The sequence below is a fragment of the Bufo gargarizans genome, chromosome 4 (genome assembly GCF_014858855.1).
Source record: "Bufo gargarizans isolate SCDJY-AF-19 chromosome 4, ASM1485885v1, whole genome shotgun sequence".
NCBI classification, from domain to species: Eukaryota; Metazoa; Chordata; class Amphibia; order Anura; family Bufonidae; genus Bufo; species Bufo gargarizans.
The window spans coordinates 301396523-301404913 of NC_058083.1; the positions used below are offsets into that span (position 1 = coordinate 301396523).

At 45.0% G+C, this 8391-nt stretch overlaps 1 non-coding gene across 1 annotated transcript; it reads left to right on the forward strand.

The window, feature by feature from the left end:
• Positions 1–4668: 4668 nt before the first annotated feature.
• TRNAS-AGA lies at positions 4669–4750 on the forward strand. Its single transcript has one exon. It is a non-coding gene; the product is annotated as a tRNA-Ser (tRNA).
• Positions 4751–8391: the final 3641 nt, after the last annotated feature.

Below are 8391 nucleotides of genomic sequence, written 5' to 3' on the forward strand. Positions count from 1 at the left end.
TTATGTGACACCCATATGGCTACATAGAAGAGGACTCAGGGCCTCCTCTAGCTGCCCACGTTGTGGTGAATCTGAGGCAGATCATTTACATATGTTCTGGGATTGCCCAATGGTGAGTAGGTATTGGAGCTTGGTCCAAAAGAACCTGGCGTGTAAACTCAAAATTTTTGTTCCATTGTCCCCCAGGATATGGGTCCTGGGAGACTTATCGGAGGTTGATTACCAGCCTATAAATTCCCATCTGTTGATTAAGGTGATATTCTTAGCTAGACTCCTCATTTCCAGAGCCTGGTTTTCCTCTGTCGCCCCAGACTGTAAAAACTGGTTGAGCTTGGTTGAGAAAGTGAAAAGCTACGAGAAGATACTTTACAAACAAAGAGGAGCTCACTTAAAGTGGAATAATCTATGGAAAGAATGAGACATAGATAATTAATTAGGAGTCTACTTTTCTTCGCTACTGCACATAAATTTTTTTATTTATTTATTTATTTATTTTTCCTGCAAGGTGGGAGGGTGGGTGGTTGGGGTTAGTTAGGGGGAAATTCCATTTGTCCGGCTTGCTTATATGTATACTATCGGGGAGGAATGTGAAGCTACACTTGAGTACACGAGGATCTCTAGGAATGTTGGAGGATGGGAGGACCTTCCGGCAGTAAAACAAAGGTTGGAATTCGTATTTAGAATAGTGAGTGACATATTGGCGGGGCACTGGGGCTCGGGACCCGGGGACGTCCGGGCCCCAGGCGCGACTCAGGGTACGGCTCCTCCCGTCAGACATGAGGCTCCACAGCAGGCAATGAGACGACACGTGTGGTGGGCGTGCTACTGAGTGCATTTTTAACGACACAGAGTGGGCCTTCGGCCCTGATTCTTGCTTACATCCTCTTTAATTCCTCGAGATTGTCGAGGGATATTCGATTTTAGTTTCTACAATATGAGATCTCTGTGAGGTATGGCGAACTACTGCACTGTTATCTTATTCAAGCATATGGGGACGAGGCAGTAAAATATGCGAGTGGGTTATTCACCACGGTGACAAAGACTGCTGGACCCCCTTCTCTGTCCTTTGTCTTATAAAAAGCTTGAGATTAAAGCTTGCTGCAAGCTCATCTTCTATGCAGTATGTAGCATGCGAGTATTAAGTGATCGGCCACATGAGTGTTGACTCTGTCGATCGTGCCTGCCCGTGTCTGGGAGAGAGCGTGCGCGGGGCGTGCTCGTTGCTGGGAGGGCCGTCCGGACTCCGGGCCTCTGCCCACACCAACTATAGAGAACTTAGGTAAAATGGGCTACCTCGCACAACTCCTTTACTAGGCTTTGGATGCCAGGCGAATCCTGCCATTCTCCTCAGATAGAGTCCTCCACTTGGTTTTTAAATTCTCCACATAAATATGGACATTTGTATGCAATTATTGTTAATTACGTCCATGGACTAGATTAGACGGACTTATGGATTATAAAATATTAGATATGTAACATGGTTATTAATTTTGCATTAAAACAATAAAATATAAAAAAAAAAATTATATATGTTTTTTTCTATAAGATGCTTCTAATTATTAGTCTGTCTATAGGGCAATCAATGTATTTTAGATGGCCTTAAAAAATAAAAAATCTTTCCTCTTCTATAGGTGCTGTTTTTAGACACCGCCCCCCCTCCCCGGTATTAATATCTCCATATATATATCCCTTATTTGAGGTATCGGCCCTTTCCCATATTATAGTTAACTCACCGCATTTTAGCTTGTAGGTGACATAAAGCACTCAATGAAACGGGAATGGCATAGTGCGCATGACGGTCTGGCAGCTAGCAGGCTTCCTTCTGTCTCCAAGGAGATCAGACGTCGGCGACATTGGTCAGTGCCGTTTATGACACGTGGCTGGCCTCGCTGGCGTCGGACTTAGGAGACGGGAGGAAGTGGATATGACGCGGTTGCTCCTGATTGTTCATGCGCCGCAATGAGCCTCCACTCGTCAATTATCACATGAGATCTAAGGATATCGTTCATTGGACAGCAGTTTATGTTAAATACTGAGCATCTGGCCCCATTAATTCACTCCTCCTGAGGACGCAGAACGGCGAAACGTACGTCGAGGAGATAACACACACCTATCCTGACTCCTACTGGTATGATTCCTACTTAGTCTTTGGTTACTGTTTAAGAAATTTTTGTATGTCACTCTGATATTTAGTATGCCCATCAGGAAAAGGGGAGCTACTGATTTAATGCTGAGCAATATACAGAGAGGGTTAGCCCTCATTCGGCTCAGTATATAACAGGTCATCAGTGACTCTCCTCCCCTGAAAAGGTGTTCACCACTGATTTATCATCCCTTCTAGGAGTCATATTAATATTGAATATAGGTGTTGTTATTGGATATATCCACTGTATTCTTATTTATTTTTATTAATGTGTAACGTGTAATATTTGTTGAATCATGTTTATACTGTGATCATGTTGAATAAAGATTACAAAAATGTTAAATTTTTGGGACTTGTATTTACTAATTTAGTGTGGTTGAAATCTATATTCTGAGTATCCCGGTGACAGTCATTGTTACAAAATTCCTGACCTAATTGGTGAGTTAATCTTATGTAGTCAGTTGGCCACTGCCTATGTGCGCCATCGCCCATCCCCGCGCAGGTCTGCCCAGGGGGCCCTCTGTGCTCACGTTCCACTGCCATGGCTACTGGGAGTGGGTGGGGGGGGAAGATGCAGTACTAACTTCATCAGCAGCAACTTAAGTCTAGAGTCGCTAATGAGCAGTTTTCTTCACCCGCCTACTGAAGAAACTACTCACCAGCATCAGCACGAGGACATAGAGCAGAACCTGAACCAGCAGGTTGTGGAATACTTGGAGTACACCCTGCCACCCCACATTGAAGATCCCTTGGACTACTGGGCAGCCAAACTCGATTTGTGGCCGCAACTGACCGAGTTTGCCCTGGATAAGCTTTCCTGCCCAGCCAGCAGTGTGGCATCAGAGTAGGTGTTTAGTGTGGCGGGGGCCATAGTTACGCCAAGGAGAACTCGCCTGTCTGTCCACTTAAAATGTGGAGAAAATGACCTTTGTGAAGATGAATCAGGCGTGGATCAGACAGAATTTTCGAAAACCAGTGCCTGATGCATTTAGAGATGAGCGAATTTTTCAAAAACTCGATTTGCCAGTTTGCTTAATATTTTTTGGAAAAGTTCGGTTCCATCCGAATATATTCACAGCAAATTACGTTAAAAAAAATGCAATTTTCTGGCTGCAGAGAGCCTTTATAGTGGTGTAGAACACTGTGCCTTGCAGTAACACGCATAGGGAGTCTGCTTTGGTAGTGAAATAATACTGTGAGTCCATATGACATCCAGATGACAGACGTCACTCTTTAATTCACTGCACACTTAAAATATTTGGACAGTCACGGGGCCAAAACTGACCAAATATCTCAAGTATGAACTCAGCCTTACAGGTTGATGTTAGCGCCAAGAAGAAGCGCACTCCTTTTACACCGTCGTCAGCTGATTCCACATAGCTGTCAATAGAACCTGTTCTATTAATCGCTTATACAAGTAGGGCCCCCCTGACAGAGTTGAAAGGGTGTCAGCAGTAAGTTTGTGTTGACATCACTGATTAAATTGCCCTTCCCCTGATCCGTCAGAACAATAACCCACAAAAAACAGATCATGTCTGTGGAGCATACGCCTTCACTCGGTCAGCATTTGCTCAATTATCCATCAGTATTGCTAATGCCAAAAAACAGGAGTGGATCTAAAACAGAGATGACACGTGAATGGAATATTTGCATGTCTTCTGTGTTTTGTACCCACTCCTGCTTTTGGCTACCAAATCATAAGCCAATTATGTTGGGACCATACAGGCCTTACAGCTGCTACACAGACAGGATCTGTTGTGCGTCTCATTTTTCCTTCCTTCTGACAGATCAGAAGAAAGGTCAAATAAATGATGATGTCAGCCAGGCCGAAAGCCAAAATAGTGGACCTGTCATAAAATGGGGAAGGTGGGAACAGCATGAGAAGTCGACAGGAGAGGGGACCTATGACATAATGGTGAGGTGGAAGAGGCATGAGGAGACCACAGAGTGGTGCAATGACAGGGTCTGGAGGTGGAAGCAGTATGAGAAGGCCACCGAGGCACATTGACAGAGTCTTGAGGTGGCAGCAGTATGAGGAGGCCACTGAGTGGCACAATGACAGAGTCTGGAGTTGGCAGCACTATGAGGAGACTAAACGCTTTCATCACAAATAACAGTGAAGGGCGTATATATTTTTCTATTTGTACTGAAATAGGCCACTAAAGGCTTTCACCACAAATAACTGCAACAGTGAAATGCGTATATATTTTTCTTTTTGTACTGAAATAGGCCACTAAACACTTTCACCACAAATAACTGCAACAGTGAAGTGCTTACCGTATTTTTCGCCCCATAGCTGATAGCTCAGTGGTAAAGCAATTGCCTCATACCCAGTGTTTCTGTGTTCAAAACCCCTTTAAGCCAAGAACGCATAGCTGATAGCTCAGTGGTAAAGCAATTGCCTCATACCCAGTGTTTCTGTGTTCAAAGCCCCTTTAAGCCGAATGCATAGCTGATAGCTCAGTGGTAAAGCAATTGCCTCATACCCAGTCTTTCTGTGTTCAAAACCCCTTTAAGCCACATCAGTAGTCGTGGTCGAGTGGTTAAGGTGATAGACTAGAAATCCATTGGGGTTTCCCTGTGTAGGTTAAAATCCTGCCGACTACGATTGATAGCTCTCCCTTGCATATATGTGTACTTATTGTTAAATAAATTTTCTATTTTGGAATAATGGTCACCTTTAATATTTAACTTTTATTATTAAAAATAAAATAAATGCCCTAAAATGAGGTGCAGAATTGGAAGGAGCAGGGTGGAACCACCCTACTCTTGGTGAGTATACTGAGACTCTAGGGAGGGAGGGAGGAAAGGGAGGGAGGGATGCTGGGTCTCAGCCCCTAATAGCGCCCTATTAAAGGAGCCCTGTTCCCGTTCACCACCACCTCCTAACCAAAGCCCTCAGTTCTCCCTAAGCAGTGCTCTGACTGCCCAGCTTCGTCCTGACAGGGAGCAAGTGAGGGGGGAGGTGGTCCCTAGATGTCGTTGTGGTACACCACCTGCGATACGCCACCAGGTCCCTGGAGGCGATCGCTAGTCGTACACTAGACCTGTGAGGATAGTGTCCTGAAAAACAATATATGTATGGGTGTCAAGGTAGAACACCCCACATATGTATTCGTTGATGATGCTGAGAAGCTCAATAACCATGGGTGGCCCGACGCGTTTCCCTGTTGTGTTACAGTTCGTCAGGGGCCCCAAGAAATGGATATAAGCAACAATAGGGGTGACTTGTCCACCAGTTGGGACAGTTCACCAAATCACACTTAAATTGTAAACAGCATATTATTTTTATTTTTAATAATAAAAGTTAAATATTAAAGGTGACCATTATTCCAAAATTGTCTTTTCTAACTCTAGGTACCTTAAACCCCAACGGCTCATATCTGTGTAATATAATCCGTTAAATAAATTTTCTGCATAATTCAATTTGAGGCCAATTGCATGAGTGCTCGCTCATCTTTCTATATATTTACCACTAAACGCTTTCGCCACAAATAACTGCAACAGTGAAGTGCTTACTGCATTTTTCACCCCATAAGACGCACCCCCCCCCCCAAAAGTGGGGGGAAAATGCCCCTGCATCTTATGGGGCAAATACTAATGAGCGCTTCGTTTATTAAAGCTCTCATTAGTACGGGAGGACCAGGAAGTGGTGAAAGCCCTGTGCAGTGGCTGCGCACAGCGTGAGGGTTCTCTGTGACCTCACGCTGTGCGCGCCAGTTCACAGCACAGCCGACAGCAGATCGCGGGCGGTGAGGAGCAGCAGCGTCCAGGAGCAGGAGAGGTAAGTGTTTTTTTATTTTATAAAACATGAGGCTGCTTAGGGCTGAGGCAATGGGGGTGATGAGAGGCATAATGGGTGCTAATTAGAGGCATAAGGCTGATAATGGGGGCTAATAAAGGCATAAGGTTGATAATGGGGGCTAATAAGAGGCATAAGGTTGATAATGGGGCTAATAAGAGGCATAAGGTTGATAATGGGGGCTAATAAGAGGCATAAGGCTGATAATGGGGGCTAATAAGAGGCATAAGGCTGATAATGGGGGCTAATAAGAGGCATAATGACTGATGTGGGGGCTGATGAGAGGCATAGGGGCTGATATGTGGGCTGATGAGAGGCATGGAGGATGATGAAAGGTATGGGGGTCTTATCTGAGGTCTGATTGGGGTCTTATTAACATTGGGGGTCTGATTGGGGTGGTCAGCTTAGGTCTGATTAAACTTGTGGGTCGATTGGTGGTCTGACCTGAGGTGTAATTTTTTTTTTTTTCTTATTGTCCTCCTCTAAAACCTAAGGGCGTCTTATGGGCCGGTGCATCTCATAGGGCGAAAAATACTGTATATATTTTTATTTTTGTACTGAAATAGGCCGCTAAACGCTTTCAACATATATAACTGCAGAAGTGAACTGAGAATATATTTTTATTTCTGCACTGAAATAGGCCACTAAACGCTTTTACCTCATAAAACTGCAGAAGTGAAATGCATATATATTTTTCTTTCTGTACTGAAATAGGCCACTAAACGCTTTCACCACAAATAACTGCAATAGTGAAGTGGTATATATTTTTCTTTTTGTACTAAAATAGGCCTCTAAAGGCTTTTTAACATAGTGCTTGCACCCCAATAACAAGAACAAATTGCTGGAATGACAGAGCTGTATAATGGCTATTTGGATCCCCAAATAATTCTTTCCCTGCACTTGTAAAACACTTTTCTAGCACTGTCCCTAGCGCCTTCTTACGTCACTCTCCCTGCACTAAGATGCTGTGAAATGATTCCTCAATATATTTTCTCTGCACTTGTAAATCGCTTTTTCTAGCACTGTCCCTAGTGCCTTTTGATGTCTCTCCCTGCTCTAAGATTCTGTTAAATTTATTTTCCCCATATCCTTTCCCTGCACTTATAAATCGATTTTTCATTTTTTTCCCCCCACAATTAGGTTTTTCCTTCTGCTGTCCCTAGTACCTTTTCACGTCTGTCCCTGCACTCAGAATGCTGGAAAATGTCTGAATCTAAGATTGCTACCGTATTTATAGGGCTGTGACATCACAGGGCTGGCTGGCTGCTGATTAGATGCATGCATGTCAGTCTGGGTGATCCCTCCTTCCCAGACTTCCTTTCTCCATGTCCTCACACGTGCAGCAGCCATTTTAGGAAAAAAATGCGATTCGTTTACCACAAAGAACGAGGAAATTCTCATTCATTGCGAATTGAATTTTTCCTGAAATTCAGTTCGAATTCCACTTCGTCAGCTTCGATTCGCTGATCTCTAGATGCATCAGACTAGATCATTCATGGTGCCTCACCTACACTTTGACAAAAGAGGCCTGTTTCTTCTGGCTACCTTCTTTAGCTACTATTCTGATGCTGCCACCCGCCTGATGCCACACTTGAGGCCAGGTGCTCCTACTGCCAGCCACCATCTTCAGCTGGTACTGGTATTCACCCCCACTCTTTCACTGTGCCACTCTGTGGTCTCCTCATGCTGCTGCCACCTCAACACTATGTAACTAGGCCACTTTTTGGTCTCCTCATGCTGCTACCATATCACTACTCTGTGGTCTCCTCATGCTGCTGCCAACTCAACACTCTGTGGTCTCCTCATGCTGCTGCCACCTCACCACTCTGTGGTCTCCTCATGCTGCTGCTACCTCAACACTATGTCAATGGGCCACTCTGTGGTCTCCTCATGCTACTGCCACCTCACCACTCTGTTGTCTCCTCATGCTGCTGCTAACTCAACACTAAGTCACTAGGCCACTCTGTGGTCTCCTCATGCTGCTGCCACCTCACCACTCTGTGGTATCCTCATGCTGTTGCCACCTCACCACTCTGTGGTCTCCTAATGCTACTGACACCTCAATTCTATGTCACTGGGCCACTTTGTGGTCTGCTCATGCTGCTTCCACCTCCCCAGTCTGTTACTGTGCCACTCTGTGGTCTCCTCATGCTGCTGCTAACTCAACACTGTCACTGGGCCAATCTGTGGTCTCTTCATTCTGCTGCTAACTCAACACTATGTCACTGGGCCACTCTGTGGTCTCCTCATGCTGCTGCCACCCCCCTACTTTGTCACCGGGCTACTCTGTGGTCTCCTCATGCTGCTGACACTTCTCCACTCTGTGGTCTCCTCATGCTGCTGCCACCTCAACACTATGTCACTGGGCTACTCTGTGGTCTCCTCATGCTGCTGCCACCTCACCACTCTGTGGTCTCCTCATGCTGTTGCCACCTCACCACTCTGT